Here is a 19,327-nt window from a genome sequence, read left to right as displayed (position 1 = left end):
CATGAAGGAATAAGACTTTGTTGTATAATGAAACCTGTGGAGCATTCATGACTAAACATACACATGTAGCCACAGTAATAAGATTTTTTAATAAGTAAATATTTCATCCTAAGTATTATAGGACATCTTCAGTACAGCTAATTCAAACACTACTAGGAATCACATACAGTTAGGGCACATGCTTACAATGGAGTCCCTCTATGCATGCAGTAGCATGTTATAGAATTAAATTAAAATATATCTAATAAAAAGATAGATATATTTTAATTTAATTCTATAACATGCTGCTGCACACATAGAGGGACTCCATTGTAAGCATGCACCTTAACTCTATGTGATTCCTAATATTGTTTGAATTAACTGTACAAAATTAGGTGACTTGTCATTTTGTTTATTGGAAACCAACATGAACAATACATACATGAAGACTCCTATCACATCCATAAACTCCTTATAATTAAGTGTCTTTAAAGGTCTTACTCATCTATTCTAGTAAGCAAGCCCTTCTGTTGTTAAACCCATCACTAATGGATAGTGAAATTATACAAGATCTTGCACAACTTAGTCAAAAGAAACTAATTTGACAGTAGTCCCTACCCCCCCCCTCATGACTCCAATACAACAAATGGATGTTAGAAAAACTTTTGAAAGGATAACCTCAGAGTAGCTTCCCCTCCCTGAAAACTCAAGAACTTTTCTTAAGATCTTCTCCATCATTAGCTCACCTAGGTGTCTACTCTGTTATTATTATTATTATTATTAAACAAGACCTCATGGAGTCAAAGACTCATCTAGGAGGTCCTTTTATCTTACACACACATCTCATCATACCGTGTCTTAAACACATTCAAACTACTTGCAGACACCACGCTCTCAGGCAAGGCATTCCAATCACTCACAACTCTGCACGAAAAAAACCTGCCTCTCACTCCCTTACTCACACCCTCCTTATACAGTTTCCAGGGATGACCTCTGGTTCTCCCCTGATCTCCCACTATTCTCTGTAGAACTTCTCCACCATTGATCCTATAACAACCCCTTACCAACTTGTAGGTCTCTATCATATCTCCCCTCTTCCTTCTCTCCACGAGACTCTGCAAATTACATCTTTTCAATCTTTCCTCATACTCAACATTCCAGAGGTCAGAAACTACCTTAGTCAGTCGCCTTTGGACCCTTTCCAACATCTCTTCATCCTTCTGAAAACCCGGTGACCAAATCTGGGCACAATAGTCCAAGTGTGGCCTAATCAAAGCCTTATACATTGGAACAAGTATCTCCCTACTTCTACATGTCAGTGTCCTCCGCATCATTCCCAGAAGTCTTTGTGTTGTCTTCACAATTTTGGCGATGTGTCCCCTAAATTTTAGATCCTTATCCACTATCACCCCCAGATCTCTTATTTCCTCTACTTCCAACAATATATTCTCACCAAGCATAAATTCTGCATCCCATCTTTGTTTTCCAAATTTTAAAACTTTACATTTTGCAACATTGAACTCACATCCCCATTTGCTTGCCCAATCACTCAATTTATTCAAGTCTTCTTGCAAGGCCACAACATCTTCACTACTCTTTATGGTTCGTCCCAACTTTGCATCATCTGCAAACAACTGAATATCTCCATCCAAATCTTCACCAATATCATTAATATATAAGTTAAATAGTAATGGCCCTAAAACAGACCCCTGAGGCACTCCACTAGTGAAATACTTTTATACTGGTGCATTCCTTATATTGGTGATACAGAACTATTTTAGACAAAGAACACAAGATATATCAGATTATTTACATCTGGAAGATCAGGTCTTTCAGGCCATTTCATTGACATTAATCACAGGATTGACTGGAAAGGAACCTAGATGTTACACATTGTAAACTTCTTGTATGATATGACTTAATATTTCAGGATGCATGTGAAGCCATCATTGATATTTTTCTGACTTGAATAAATAAGATGGCCTTTTGGCTTCTGCCACTTCTCTATGTATCAACAAACTAGCATCATAATAACCGAATAAGTTCTCAAGATGTACCACTAGAACAGTAAACATCATCTACTTCAACTGAAAGAAAAACTTTGAAAAAATTTGAACATCCTGTTTGCTAGGTATATACTATTATTATTTGACACCTCTGGGGAATCCATAGACTCATCGAGGGAGGGCACCTGCTGTACAGTTCTCTCCACCACTCAATCCACCAACTACAACTAACCGCAACTACACCAGCACCATCTACTGCTGACCACCACCACTAGTTTTTCCACAGACAATCACAAATGTCCATGCCCATGGCGGGATTCGAACCCACAGCCTTTTGGCTGGAGAGCGGATACGTTAACCACTAGGCCAGCCACGCCGGCTATATACAGAAATAATTTTTTTCTGACATGCTGATGGCTAACACATTAATGCAGTGGTCATAATTTTCCAACCTTCAGTTTCCAAACCTTTAGTTAACCAATTCTTGAATTCTGATTGAGCACCACATATTTGTACCTTCAGTTATTTATCCACTGTGTGTGGTCAGATAATTGAGGAATTACAGCACTAAAATGGCCTTTACTATGAGATTCCCATTGTCCCATATAAGTTCTTCCTTGTATTGCAAAGCTAGGAATACATCCTTTTCCTTCACTTCTGAAAAATTCTGAAATAGAAATGAAATTCAGAAAAAAAGAAATAGAAATTCCGGTTCTAACAACAATCATAAATGTATCCAGTGCTTAAATCACTGAAAACATGATTCTTCTACAAGTTTAGAATTCTTGTATATTGAACTAATTTTTTTTATAGTAATATTCAACTTAAATACAAATTCTACTTTTAGTTTATTCTCCCCCCCCCCTCCTCCCATAAATCAGTCTACCAGTTACTTCTTTAGAAGCTTGTGTTTATATAATAATAATGGTATGTACTTGCTGGATTTCTGCTCAGGATATGGACTAGCCATTACTGACACCATGTTCCAGCATAAGGATGTGCAAAAGTTCATGTGGAGAGAAAATGCAAGGAATAAGAAAAGCCTTGTTGACTGTCATTATTGATAGTTATATCTTTATGTTGGGTCAGAGGATACAAGCATGTACAGAGGATTTGATATAGGAGGTGACTATAACTTAGTGCTAGGTAGGATAAAAATGATTATCACATGGCAAAGAATGGTATGTGGGAAGTGCTGCCATCTCATGGTCTCTAACACAATATTATTATTATCATTCAGGTCTCCATGCTGTCAAAAGACTCATCATGACAGGCCCATTCTAGAAAATGCAGAGTCTATCATACCACTCCTTGAGCTCATTGACAATTCATGCTCTCTCACCACTCTATCAGGCCATGCATTCCACAGTTCAACCACCCACCATGCAAAGAAACCACTTCTCGCCCTCTTGCTCACAAATTCCTTCCGTAACTTCTGGGGATGACTCCTTGTCCTCATTCCTTCCCTCTGCTCCACCAAGCAAAAGAACTCCCCACTGTCAACCCTGTAACCACTTCTCAATAGTTTAAAAGTCTCAATTATCACCTCTCATATCTACCAAACTCTGTAATCCACATTCCCTCAGCCTTTTTTTATTATTATTATTATCCAAGATCCCATGGAGCCAAAGACTCATCTAGGAGGTCCTTTTATCATACACACAGCTCATCTTTGTGCTTTATGTGCTTTAAGCATACTCAAATTTTTGTGCTTTAAGCATACTCAAATTCTCTGCAGACACCCCACTCTCAGGCAGGGCATTCCAATCATTCACCACTCTGCATGAAAAAAACTTGCTTCTCCCTCCCTTACTCACACCTTCTTTATACAGCTTTCAGGGATGACCTCTGGTTCTTCACTGATCTCTCACTATTTTCTGTAGAACCTCTCTAGCATTGATCCTATAACAACCCCTTACTAACTTGTAGGTCTCTATCATATCTCACCTGTCTACCAGACGCTGCATCTTCTCAATCTTTCCTCATACTCGACATTCCAGAGGTCAGAAACTACCTTAGTCAGTCATCTCTGGATCCTCTCCAACATCTCTTCATCATTCTGAAAACCAGGTGACCAAATCTGGGCACTGTAGTGCACAAGTTCTATTATTTATTCTGGAAGGCCTAATCAAAGCCTTATACAATGGAACAAGAATCTCCCTACTTCTACAAGTCAGTGTCCTCCACATCATTCCCAGAAGCATTTGTGTTGTCTTCACAATTTTGGCTATAATTGTGAAGACTATAACACAATATTATTATTATCATTCAGGTCTCCACGCTGTCAAAAGACTCATCATGAGAGGCCCATTCTAGAAAATATGTCCCCTAAATCTCAGATCCTTATCCACTATCCCCCCCCCCTCCCTGATCTCTTATTTCCTCCACCTCCGACAATATATCCTCACCAAGCATAAATTCTGCGTCCCATTTTTGTTTTCCAAATTTTAAAACCTTACATTTTGCAACATTAAACTGACATCCCCGTTACCGTGATTGGGCACGGTAATGGGCAAGCCAGTGTTCTTTATGGTTCATCCCAACTTTGCATCATCTGCAAACAACTGAATATCTCCATCCAAATTTTCACCAATATCATAAATATACAAGTTAAACGGCAATGGCCCTGAGGCACACCACTAGTAACTTTCCTTTTCCTGGATATCGCTCCCCCATACACAACATGTTGATACCTATCAGATGGCCAGTCTCTCCAATCCAATGCATCAATCTAATATTCAACCCCATCCACTCCAGTTTGACTATCAACTTATCATGTGGTAGATGTGGTAATTTATCAAAAGCCTTTGCAAAATCTAAGTATATTACTGTGTATCCTTCTCCTCTGTCCATGGAAGCAGTTACCTTATTGTAATAAGTAAGTAGATTACTAAAACATGACCTCCCTTTAGCAAATCCATGCTGTCCATCAAAGATAATACCATTGTTGTCAACCCAATTCTGAATCCTAGTTCTCACAAGCTTCTCCAACAACTTAGCTACAACACCTTAACTACACATAGATAGGCCTATAGTTTGATGCTTGAGTTCTATCACCTCCTTTATGAAATGACACAATCTTGCCCTCCTTCCACTCCTTAGGAACTTAACCGAATGCAAGACTCGTATTAAAAAAAATATCAAGGCCGTATCAACTCCCTGGCACATTCCTTCAGAATACGTGGTGATATATTATCAAGTCCCACAGCCTTATTTACATCTAGTTTGCTCAACTCCCCATACACCTCTTTCTCACTTACTGTCAGTCTCTCTCCCCCCCATCATCAACTGCTTTTAATCTCTCCATGAAGTCACATTCACAAGATTGAAAGACTTTTATGAACTGCTTATTAAGTATCTGCAACAGCTGTCTTTATACCATTTTCTCCAATCAATGACATTCTTCCATAATCATTTTTTTCTTTTGCTGGCTACATATCGAAAGAACTACTTAGGATTCTTTTTGGCTTCATTAGGTAACTGCTGTTCATACCTCTCATTAGCTTCCCTCACCAGCCTTGCCTGGTCTTTGTAGTCCTCATGGAATTGGTTATTTCCACTTCTCTTATGCTGCCTCCATAATGCCCTTTTTCTCTATATCACATGCTTAATCTCTTTATTCATCCATTTTACATCTACCTTATTTAACCTTCTCACCCTTGGAATACATTTAGACATTGCATCTACAAGATAGTTTTTGAAAAAAAACTATCATATAACTAACATTGTACAGTCCTGATACCATCTTTGTTATTCACCTATTTTATAAGTTTTTATATGAACCCACATTATTGTGGGTTCATATAAATTGATTGATGGATTGATTTAATCAGAACTGCCTTAGAAGCATGAAATGTTAGATGTGATAATATTTGAGTGCTGACAAGTAATAGACTAATTTGGAGGAAAATTGCTGATAGGACAATGATAATAATTTAAACTTATTCATATAGTGGTATCATAGTACCTTGAACATCCCTTGGGGACACACATCAAGCAGATGATGATATATACTCCTGAAGACAGCCTTAACATGGATGGTGAAACCTCAGGTGCAGTGCACCTGGGTCTTTTTTTTTTTTTTTTTTCATCAAAAAAGTTTGAAGTTTTCTCATATTTAAGTGACCATGCATCTTAACTCTGCTTGCACATTTTGGAATTCTGTGTCAAGTTTATCTTCATTTTTGATGATTCTGCCATTGATGTCATCAATTCTTACTTTATTTTTCTCAGCACACTTGTATATTTGGTCGTTGATCAGCTGTGTTATTTCTAACCTAACTCTTAGTCCTTAAGTTAAAATTGATTTAAACACTCATGTTAGAAGTTTAAGGGAATGAAACAGTACAGAGAAAGGATTAAAAAGATTTAATTCTTCCAATATTCTGTCTTGGTTACAGAGACATCATCAGAGGGTACGATATGAGACTTGTAACAAACACACGAAGGCAACACAAAACCGAGTGAAATGTAAATGAAAGACTAGTCCTAACCAGGTACGAATTAAATGATCTCAAAATGTTAGTGTTTCCATTATTTTGGGAAGTTTTATGCAACCATATTTTCTTTAAACTTCCATAAAACTTATCAAAATACAGGAAATGCTAATACTTAAAGATTCCAATTTACATCCTAGGCTGCTAACAGGTGCCTATAGCGGATGCCTCCACCTAGTTAGGACTCTAGTCTTTTGTCTGAGTTTCACTCAGTTTTGGGTTGCCCTGATGATGTCTGTGTAACTGAGATGAAGTATTAAATATTATTTTTCATTTTTCATGTTGGAGGCTTAACGGATTGTATACAGCACTCAGAAAGGATTAAAACGGAATTTAATACTTCCTGTATTTTGTCTCAGTCACTGAGACATCTTCAGTGATTACAAAAAAACTAACGTAACATAGACACAAATACCACACAATACTAAGCCCAACCACGTGGTTGACTCTAAAGTCCTATCTAGGTGGAGCGCCCCCTAAGAGCAGTTGTAGGTGGTCTGGAATGTAAGGTGATATCTCTGATAAGTGTTTCCCAAATCTCAGGAAGCTTAATGCAACCGTATTTATTAAGATTTGGTTGGTTTCTGAGAGCTGCTGCTGATTCTAAAAATAGTCTCTCTTTTTTTGAATTTGCTGTGGTGGAGCATGGTGGTTTTTTCCCATTAGATCCTGTGGGTTGTATCCAAGACATGATCAGCCAGGCCTGACTGATCATAGTCGTGGTTGCAGATGTATGACTTGGGGGTACAAACATTTGAAAAAAGTAACGTTAATCTACATAAAAAATACCTTACTTTGTTAAATCGATCCAAGAAAAATATCAACAAATTATCGAGCAAAAAATGGGTTGTCAACTTATCTAGTTGTCCACTAATAGAAGAATTAAATGTTAAAAAACGTTTAATTTTCTTGACCAAAAAGCTCTGGAAATACTTTTATTGGGATTATATTGATCAAGTGCATATAATAACAACTAAGTTATACCAATATTATCAAGTAGGTCAAAACAAGAATTGCTACAATTGATTATTAATGTCTCAAAACATGTGGGGGTACAAACATTTGAAAAAAGTAACGTTAATCTACATAAAAAATTTAAACCCACAGAAACGATTAGACAATTCTTAAGATCTCCAAAAGATAGCCACCCTTTCTCCAAATATGCTGGAGTTTATAACATACCATGCTCGTGCAGCTTGAATTACATCGGCCAAACTTCAAGGAGCCTTGAAATTAGGCAAAAAGAACACATAGGTGACGTCAATAATAACAGAGAAGAAAAATCGGGGTTAGCTTTTCATTTCTCAAGAACGAACCATACCATAGAGTGGGATAGAAGCACAATTCCTTACATGGAGGAGGACTTCCGCTCCCGAATTTTTAAGGAGGCCACAACAGTTGCCCGCTGTATACAAAACCTTAACAGGAACCAAGGACTAATCTTGCCCGTGATCTGGAAGACCCTTATCAGATCCTTCAACTCGCCAGAACTGAATTATAGTGCCAACTATAGGACATTCCTAAATAACAACAAGTGATATCATCCACGCTCTATGAATGTATTGTACGTGCTCTGTTCTTTGTTTAATATAATTGGAATCGGTTGATTATAGTTTGTAACAATTTTTTACTTTTTAGTGCCGTACATCAGTTATGTACCCTGAAGATGCCAACAGACTTAGTTGGTGAAACTAGTTGGTATAACTTAGTTGTTGTTATATGCACTTGATCAATATAATCCCAATAAAAGTATTTCCGGAAGTTGAAAGTTTATTTTTCACTTAAACTAAATTTATTAAAAAGTATTTCCAGAAGAATTAAACGTTCTAGCAAGAGGTCATAAATTTGCCATTTCAGCTAAACACATTCCATATTTAGATTTTATACACAACATTGAAAGAAACATCAGCCATCTGTCCAATATTGAAGCCAATAGACTATGTTTCAAAATTGCAAAAATAATCTATGATGCCAAACCTTCGGAAATGAATATCCCACCATCAGAACTGAAAGCTCTTACTTCCTTAAAACATAATAGAAACAATCATCACCAGAGCTGACAAGGGAAATACCACTGTTGTCCTAGATATCAATTCATATGACTGAAAAATGAATTTGTTACTCCGAGATTGAAATACATATGCCCAACTTCATTATGATCCTACAAAAAGACAGTTCAAGAAACTAAACAAGTTACTAGATGAAACCTCTTCCCTAGATCAAGAAACAATAAAAACACTCAGGACATGCCATGCTAGGCCTCCTAGAATATACGATTTACCTAAACTTCACAAGAATAACGTTCCACTCAGACCCATCGTGGATTCTATTAGCAGTCCAATTTACAAATTATGGAGATTTTTATCTTGTCTTCTCAGTCCTCTCATAGGCCACTCAGCCTCATCAATTAAAAATTCCACACAGAGTTTCACACAAAAATTAAACGCATTTAACTGTTGGAAACTGACATGCTAATTAGCAGAAACGATAGGCTTACTAACTCAAAAATTTCCATCCAATATTGTTGAATTATTCAAATTTGTTATTACATCTGGATTCACTTGGAAAGAGAAAATTTACAAGCAAGAGGAAGGAACAGCAATGGGGGTCTCCCTTATCATCAAACTTAGCCAACCTTTTTCTAGAACACTTTAAAGAAAAAATTTTCACTTATAATCCTAAACCAAAAATCTGGCTATGATATGTCGATGATGTCTTTGCTGTCTGGGGGGTCATTCTGAACAAGAACTACACTTGTTTCTAGAAAAAAAATCAGCCTTCTACATCCTCGCATCAAATTCACGCTAGAAAAAGAATCTCCACAGGGTATCTCCTTCCTGGATGTACACATCCAAAGAAAAGAAGATGGCTCCACTTTTGTCTATCGTAAGCTGACATTTTCAGGTTGCTACAGTCACAATTCTTCGGTTCATCATCCATCTCAAAAATTTGGCATTATTAAATCATTAGTAACTAGAGCACACACACAGACTCTGCTCCTCCGAAGAATCTTTAAATGAAGAATTGGAAGCAATCAAAAATATAGCCATACAAAATGGATACAACTCAAAAACAATTCAAAAAAACATTAGTCACTTCCCCACACATCAACCTAGACAAGAACAAGCCCATAGGATTCCCATACCTTGTGTCAAAGGCATTTCAGAATGTCTTTCAAAAATTATGAGAAAATATAAATCAGCTGCTACCTACAAACCAATCAACCAGATCCACAATTGGTTACCTTCTCCTAAAGACAAACTCTCACCTCTGATGCTACCTGGCATGTATGAGGTCCCATGTTCCTGTAAATTGTCCTACTATGGACAGACAGGTAGATCCATTAGCAAATGCATTTTGGAACATCACAACCATATCAGTCTTATCATACCACTGAAATCTGGCCTGGAGGGAGACTATTCCAAGCAGAGGTAGTAAAAATCAGCATATTTCAAGTGGCTTGAGGCCAAAACTCCTAAACCTACACTGCAACTCTCAGCCTAACAAACCATCAATAAATTCCAAATGTGATTTTAAAAAGAACCAAATATAAAAAAATCTGAAACTTTATAGTGCGACTTTTTTCTTGACTACTTGTATTAGAAACTAGAACTCTTTCTAGTTTCTAATACAAGATAGCCAGGAAGGATAGCCAATTTTTTGGAAATGGTGCTAACAAATGGAATAGTTACAGTGCTGATGTGTTGGGTGTCATCACGTTGTCTTTGTGGTATATCTTTTCAGATATACCACAAAGACAACTTTTTTATGTTGCTTCTAACATAGCACATAGGCTATGTTAGAAACAACAGACAAGATATTTCAGGCCTTTCTTTCCACTTTGCCACTACCAACCGTCTTATTGAGTGGGATAAGAGTCATATGCCCTATATAGAAGAGAACTACCATTCCAGAACCTTCAAGGAAGCTGCTATAGTCACCCGTTCAACAGGGAACCTAAATAAAAATCAAGGTCTAATCCTACCTGATATTTGGAAAACTTTAATTAGATCACTAAACACTAAAGAAATGAACTTTCACGCCAATTACATTATGTCTCTCAACCAATAAATCATGTACCCGCGACACGCGTATTCTCTCATGCACAGTACTAATTTTGTATGAATTAGAACTGTCAGTTAAAACCTAGTCTGTTACCTTCATATCCCTTACCAATTGTATCCCTGAAGATGCTGATAGTAAAAATTGGTGAAACTAGTCAGATAATAAATATTACTCACTTGATTAACATTCCTAAAAAAATGAGTTATAGTTTCTAAATCTGAAACTTCTTTCTTCTTCAAATGTAATATCACTAATCTGGTATCATTCTTCTCCAAACTCCTGCAATGATGACCAAGGCAAGCATTCTTAACTTCAGCATATTCAGGAGGCAAAAGTGGACTTTTTAAGTGTTACTCCCAAAGCTATGAATCAATTGACTAATATGGATATAAGCTTTTAATTTTACTGGTTTTTAAAATGGCTTTTAATTTTATATGTTTTTAAAATGACAGTGTATTGTACTGCATGTTTTATTTATGTCATACAAATAAATAAAATTCACTTCACCAAGAACCAACAACATGTCAACATCCATTTACTATCCTGATTCAAACTCAGTGAACTCACTTCTTAATCCTCTTTCATTCCTCCTACCTCTGCTTGGAACAGTCTCTCTCCCTCACTATCTTCAAAGATTACAACCATTACCTTTGGAATAAATCCAAACAAACCAGATTCCTTCTTACCTTTCCCCCATAACACTAATGCTATAGATTTTGTAATCTTTCATGTACAAGTCTCACAATTCATCAGTATGAAGACTATGTATACTACACAATCGACAAACATTTAAACATGTGGGTGTGGTATACACTGTCCTCCCATGATGAGTCCCAAGATTTACATGAAAGGTTACAAAATCTATAGCACATCAGTGAGGGGGGGGGGGGAGAGAGAGAGAGAGAGAAAAGGAAAAAAAATTCTATATGATAGTAGCTAACTCACATTCCATTTAAAAAGCTTATATAAATAATTTGTCATATCAAGAAATGAATTCATCTTTTCCAAATGGCAGGATCATGGACAGCTTCCTACAATGATTATTATAATTCTATAGAGATCATGAATAATAATAAAGCAAAGTAAGTAAAACCTCTCCATTTTAAGCTTAAAATAGCACACAAAAATGTATCTACAAATTAAGGAATCACCTAATATGTTCATTTATTAACACTGCTCTTAAATGCTGCCTGCAGATGTAAAACCTCCACTTCAGGGATGACTCCATTCTATTTTCAGGGGACTAATGGACACATCTGCACTCTTGCCAACAGGAGTACTGATATGTAGGTTCGAATCCCACGAGTATACATGTTTGCAACCATCTTCCTAGAAGATGCATTCATCTGCTTGGTATGAGACTACTATCCTCAATAAGGACAGTGGTCTCAATGGGGAGTGATTATCTACAATAAGGAAGCCTGAAGTACTTGTTTGGTCTTTAGAGCAGGGTTTACAGATTATGTAAAAGGTAAATATTATATTAAAATTAATAAATACAGATAAACCTATCCACAGCACTAATGTATAGATTTACAACTTTTCATGATGGAGTCGCATAAAACAACTAGTGACTGATTTAATTAAGATGAATTATTTTTTTATATCCTCAAACTTTTCCACCGATGCAGGAGGACCCCTAGACTGTTTTTTCACCTACCCATCCTACAGTTATATTAATGTCCTGATATATGATAAAGAGAATTGGTGAATCTTTTTACCCACTGATTCCCATACCTAAAATTTAATCTGCCTAGAACTTAATCATATCTCATTGCTTAAAAATCTACTCCACCTAATCTTACTTAAGACCATCCAAATCATGCCAGATTTTCCTGATTACATTGATTCAACAGCTGCATCTACATCAAAACACTCTGTACTTTCTTCCATTCGGCATGAAAAATTCCAAATTAATAAATGGTATGGAATACCATCCCTCATTGCTGGAAAGTGTTCCCAAAAAATGCAATAAATTCCAATTCCTATTTGTTTGATTAATCAATCAGAATAATTGCTAGCCTGGTTAGCCAAGTGGTTAGCGCATCCACTCTCCAGCCAAAAGGCTGCTGGTTCGAATCCCGCTGTGGGCATGGATGTTTGTGATCGTCTATGTAAATGCTAATGATGGTGGTGTGGTAGATGGCATTGGTGTAGTTGCAGTTCGTTGTAGTTGGTGGATTTTGAGTGGTAGAGACAGAGTTGTAGAGTGGGTGCCCGCCCTCAATGAGTCTTTGGACTCCCTGGAGGTGTTATGTAATAATAAAAATAACTAACAACCTCTCTTTCCTATCTGCTTTGCCATTACAGTCATCTTTCTTGCCATGCTCTTCTGCTCATACAGGAGGTTCTAGATCTAAAAGGTGACTATCATAAGTTCAATGGGCACACTGCAAGATTTGCAAATACTACAGAATGCATGTCTGCTATGATAAGAACTAACAGGTAAATGTCCAAAAGCGAGAAATAAGCTAATATTGCTATTCTGGAATGAGGAGAGATGGAAGAAAAACTGCAGAGTTCATTGGAAAGACAGAAAAGAAGTGATATGATAAAAATGTTTTGAGGAGGGGATTTTAAAGGATTAAAGAAGGTGAGGAACAGATATAATTTTTTTATGGCCAAAAAGTGTCATATGCTTTTAACAGGAACGAACAAGGTTCCACAATGAGTCTTTTGACTCTCTCCATGGAGGTTACCAAATAATAATAATATGCCACACATTAATTATGTGCCATATTATTATTATGCCTCCTAGAGTCCCAGCACTCATCACAGGAAACCCCTACCTGATTAATGTTACCTGTTATGCATGAAAAACCCAAGTTTTCTTGAGTAAAAAAAACTCTGCTGCTTCCACACCAGACCAACTAACTTAATTATAATAAAATAAATAAATAAATAAATAAAAAATAGTGACTTCACTCACAATGAGAGAGCATCTTTCCAGAAGGTGAAATTTTAAGCATTCTTCCAAATGGACTAGGCAGAGTTAAACATTTATTTTTTATTTATTTATTTTTTTTTTTTACAACTTGCTTTTTGCCGGATGGAATTAACAAAATTGGATATTTAGGATCTTGATCCACATATGACGAGATCTTGACTGTAGCTTCCATCAGACCACTGTAGGTGGGCTGTTATGGTAATATCGCTATACTTTATATACAAAAGCTATTTAACAAAAATGCACCTTCTCCCCATAATAGAAAAGGGAATAATACATTTCGCTCTTTATCTAATGCTGAACTATACTAGTGACTTTATTTAAATTTTAAAAGAAATATATTACTCATCGAGCAGGGGAAAAGGTATCTATAAAACATGTAGGAATTAATAGAAAACACGGTTAGAAGGCATTAAATTAAATTCGTTTCCAAATTTTTTTTAGAGGAGAATATAGACAAGTTTTTTATTTAAAAAAAAATGTGACTAGATAGCATGAAACTGGCTTCCGTATCTTATCTAACTATCGTCTCCCCATCCTCCCCTTTAGGAATGTAGACACTGGGGGCTGCGCTCCTGCGTAGAGCTCTTGGAGGTGTTGCAATTCTTATGCCTGCCCATATCACCTCGTTAAAATACGGAAACTAATTTTATGCTATTAACTGCATATTTTTACTCATTCTACATGCTTAACAAAAAAAAAAAAAATCTTCTTTCCCCAGAACCATAAATAATGTAAAAAAAAAAAGTCTAATTTAGCTAGTCATTTAGTTATTTCTAAACACTTCTCAAATGTTCGTTGGATAAATGAGAAATCATGATCGGAAATCATATGTCCCATGACTTAAAGCAATAACTACACTTTGATACAGTTCCTAAAGACTTATAATAACGCTATATGGAAATACAAACCTATTTCTGGGCTGTAATTATCAATACTTGCATAAGGAAAGCGTTCCAAAACACCAAACGTTGCGCCGGTCAGTGAAACATGTGAAAAACAGCATGCGTTAATTTAAATACGATATGGTATTGCAACTTCCACCACAACGTGATATATCAGAAAGCAGACGAGATTTACACACCATCTATAACAAACATTCTTACAACATACACCAGTTGCAAAACAAACAGGAACTTTATTTTCCTTTAATTTTGAATTACATGTACAGCATATGTAACAGATATTTTAAATATAGGTAACAAAAATCATATTATTTATTAACCAGAAAATGATTAACCAAACAGCACTGATAGCAGTGGCCAGTCGAAAGAGACGTGGAAGTGTGTTGCAAATTTTCAAATTAAGAGAAAACAAAACCTATTCTTTGAGATAAATCTGATTAATTAAGAGTTGAAGTAAATTATATTAATAAAACAAGAAAAAATAAATAAAGTAAATAACCGAAAATTAACATCTGGATTTGCAACTATGTGAGAGTGAAATATAAATATCACTAAGGTTTAAATAGGCTTCTTTTTTTAAAAAAAACTTATTATGCAAACAGTTTTTTTAAATGCATTTAATTCTGCCATTTCGTTGAAATGGCAGAATTAAATGAGCATTAAAATGTATTTGTTTTGATACACAAATAAGCAATTGAAAATCAGTCATATCGCCGGGCAGCGAGTTTAGACACTGGAAGAAAGACCGTTCTGGATTCGATTCGTTTGGCCGACTATAGCCACTTTTAAAAATCCATATTTTTACCAGATTTTCTGTATAGACGCACTTCTATACAGACAGTAGGGATAGTATCGATTTTGATTACTGAAACCATTTTTGATTGCCGGCAAAGGTTGGTCGATTGGTAGAGCCTCTGCTACTAATGGCTCAGTTAAGTAAGTTTGAGCGCGGTTAGTAGTTGGAAGGGGACCAATCGTTCCATGCTGTTGGTACACTCTCCCTCGATGAGTCTTTGGACTCCCTGGAGGTGTCAAAGAATAATAATAATATAACCAAAGTGATTTTAAAACCAATCAACAGTCAAGCGCACTATTTCAGAAAATAGTACTAGTTACAGTTTGCAAATACAATATGACTGTAGTTGTCTGTTGTACTCTCTTCCCAAAGGTTGGAAATCGTCAGTACCGCTGAAAATTATCGGCGACAAATACAAATAGAGATCGATTGCCAACCAATTTATAATATATATCAACTATATCTTCGTAAAATGTGAGAGCTCCTTAAAAGTGCAGCTTTCTGGAATTGAGATAGCGATATATCTGGAAGGCTAAACTTTTTCAGTCAAAACAAGATATCTTTCAAACAACAATTTGGCTGGTGATACACAGCAATTCAGATTCTACCCAAGAATCTAAAAATAGTCTGTCAGATAGCGTCGTAAAGTATATACTATTCCAAGTAATGGTGTTTTTTTTTTTTGTAGTAACTTCGTTGATGTTTAATTGCTGGAAATTATTATTACATCACACCTCCAGGGAGTTCAAAGACTCATCGAGGGGAGGACATCTACTCTACAACTCTTCGTCTCACTACTCCACCAACCTTCATCATCACCAACACCATCTACCGCAGACTACTACCACTAGTACTTTCACAGACAATCACAAACATCCACACCCACCACCCTCAGCCTTTTGGCTGGAGAGAGAGAATACGCTAATCACTCGGTTAACCAGGCTGCCACTCGTTGGTTAGTTGGTTATTTTCTTTGAAATTGCACCAAGTGCACCGATAACTAGTGGGATGACTTTGGTGTGTTTAAGTCATAGCCGGCAAACTACGATTGCCAGATCTCGATATTTAGTTATTATTTCCAGTTCTTTGTTGTTATCACTGGGTACAGAGATGAAAATAATCCAAACCTGTCGATGTTCGATAATTGTGATGCCAGGTCTATTGTATTCCAAATGACGATCACTTTGTATATTCTAAAGTCCCTGAGAATGTTTGTTGTTTCGTTTTCCAATACTGTCTCTATTTTATGCTGCCACCAGTTATCAGAAATAGGAAGCCCATATTTTTTCCATACATACCGATGAATTATTTTGGCCACTTGATCATGACGGTATTTATAACCAGTTTAAGCTATTTTGCAGCAGGCACTGATTAGATGTTCTACAGTCTCTCATCTTTCTGATTGCATAATCTGCATTTGCTGTTATTATTGATGTTCAAATTTTTTGCTTTGATTGCACTAGTTTGTAATGCCTGTTCTTCAGCTCTTAGAATAAATCCTTCTGTTTCATTTTTATATATTCATATTGTAGCCATTGCCATGTCTTGTTCACGTCAATTTTTTTTTCTCAGCATCTCGAAGAAATTGGCTATGGGTTTATTTTTCCAGCGCACACATCGGCTATTTTGCTGTTCCTTTTTTGTAATCGGATTTCTTTCCTATAGCTTTTAGAATGTCCTCTTGTGCAGTGGTATAGCTTGAGATTTTGCTGCCCGGGGCTGTCCCTGAATTTGCTGCCCCTCTCAATACACACCAAAAATACTACAAAAAGTTAAAAACGACGTATTGGGAAATAAATTAAAACTATGTTTATTTTTGAAATAAAACTTTAATTCCAACATTCTAAAATGTTATTTTTCTTGCTTATCTGTTTGCAAAATCGTCAATGACATTGTCGAAGTCTATTTCATAGTAATGTAGGTAATCCTTGATCAATTTTATTTAGAAAAACTCCTCTCCCAACTAGCAACACTTACAGCAACTGTGAGGAAAATTCGCTGTAGTATTATAATAGTTGGAAATGAGTTCTCAAGACTGTATTTTACCCCGTGTGGTGACCAGGGTTAAAGAATAGTCCCAATGTAGCCCATGCATGTCGTTAAAGGCGACCCCGGCTATACCCAGTACCCGGGGGTATAGCCGGGTTCCTTCTTGTAAGGTTGGGCGCAGGGCTAACAACCCTGTCCTGTAAAAACTCATTTGTTAAGAAAGTCAAAAGGAAAATTAGCCAGACGTACTTCGCGGAACAACTTGGACAACAGAAAAAGGATTATGAATATTGGTTTGGAAGCTGGAATGTCTTGAACCTGAACAGACCAGGAACATTGAAGAGAGTGTGTGAGGAACTACAGAGATATAGAGTGCAGATAACAGCATTGCAGGAGGTGAGATGGAAAGGAAGTGGCATATTTGATACCAGAACACATGCTATTTTTTACAGTGGAGGAGATCAAAAAGCCTTTGGCACCGCATTTTTGGTTAATAAAAAATGGAAACACTTGGTTCTTGATTTTAGACCAGTTAATGAACGACTTTGTGTACTGAGAATAAAGTTTAAGATATTCAATATTTCACTTATATGTGCACACGCACCAACTGAGGACTCTTGTGAAGAAGACAAGATGAATTTCTATGAATTATTGGAGAAGATACATGATCAGGCACCGAAACATGATGTAAAAATGGTTCTAGGAGACATGAATGCCAAAATAGGAAAGGAAGAGACCTTCCGACCAACAATTGGAAGAGATAGCGCACACGAAGAAAGTAATGAAAATGGCATGAGACTAATTGATTTTGCAAGTAGCAAAAATATGATCATATGTACAACCTGTTTTCCACATAAAAAAGTACATAAAGTTACCTGGAGATCGGCAGATGGAAAAACGGAAAATCAGATAGATCATGTGATGATTGATAGACGACATGCGACAGATATCATTTATGTAAGAAGTTTTAGAGAAGCGGATTGTGATACGGATCATTACTTGTTAAGAATTAAATATAAACAAAAAATTAATAAAGTAGGTAGAGGAAAGAGAACACCAAGATATGACATCCAAAAATTAAAAGATGGAAAAATCAGACAAAAATATATTGACAGATTGGGAGAAGAAATAAATGAGGATGAACATATAAATAATATGACTATAGATAAAAAATGGGAATGGACCAAGAATAAAATTTCTAAAGTGGCTGAAGAAGTCCTGGGATTCAGAAACAAAGATAAAAGAAATGAATGGTATGATTTGGAATGTAAAAAATGTGTTGAAGACAGAAATACAGCTCGTCTAAAGATGCTTGGACGAAAAACTCGAGCAAATGAGAATGAATATAGAGAAAAACGAAAACAAGCCAAAAAGATTTGTAGAAGAAAGAAACGTGAGTGGGAAAAGTCAAGGCTAAATGAAATTGAGATTTTGAAGAATACAGGACAAATTAAGAAAATGTATAATAAGATAAAGGAAATTAAAGGCGGATTTCAACCCAGAACAACTTTCTGCAGAGACCATGAGGGAAACTTGCTCAGTGGAAAGGAGGACATTTTGAGAAGGTGGGCAGAATATTTTGAAGATCTCCTTCAGGACAAAACAAGCTTGGAAAATGACGTTCCAGAAGAAGACGAGTTTAACGAACCCCTGGCAAGTATGGGAAAAGCTGAGACAGAGGAAGCACTAGAATTAAACGAGGTGGAATTAGCGCTAGAGAGAATGAAAAATAATAAAGCACCTGGTGAAGATGGAATACCAGTTGAGCTATTAAAATATGGTGGGCAGTCACTATTAATCAAAATACATAAGTGCTTGTCAGAGGTATGGGAAACTGAATCTATGCCTACTGAATGGTACACTGCTATTATCGTTCCTATACATAAGAAAAATGACAAGTCTCTGTGCCAAAATTATAGAGGAATATCACTGTTAGCAGTAATTTACAAAATATTTGCAAGGGTACTGGCAACTAGATTGGAACCCTTTATAGAAAAAACGATGGGCGACTACCAATGTGGTTTTAGGTATGATAGATCAACAACAGACCAGATTTTTACAGTACGAACTATAATGGAGAAATGCTACGAGTTCAATATCAATCTGTACCATTTGTTTGTGGACTTTAAACAAGCCTATGATAA

At 36.3% G+C, this 19,327-nt stretch overlaps 1 protein-coding gene across 1 annotated transcript in view; it reads right to left on the bottom strand.

Moving 5' to 3' along the window:
* The window catches only part of PCB (Pyruvate carboxylase), a 553,291-nt gene extending 538,712 nt beyond the window's left edge, over positions 1 to 14,579 (bottom strand). Inside the window, exon 1 of the mRNA XM_090392830.1 lies at positions 14,405 to 14,579. The gene's annotated coding sequence lies outside the window, so the exon portion shown is untranslated. The remainder of the gene's footprint in view (positions 1 to 14,404) is intronic.
* Between the last annotated feature and the right edge of the window lie 4,748 nt (positions 14,580 to 19,327).

This window comes from Typopeltis vanoorti, chromosome 1, assembly GCF_054136105.1.
Source record: "Typopeltis vanoorti isolate ZY-2024b chromosome 1, IOZ_Tvanoo_1.0, whole genome shotgun sequence".
NCBI classification, from domain to species: Eukaryota; Metazoa; Arthropoda; class Arachnida; order Uropygi; family Thelyphonidae; genus Typopeltis; species Typopeltis vanoorti.
This window is presented reverse-complemented; position numbering and strand designations above follow the sequence as displayed.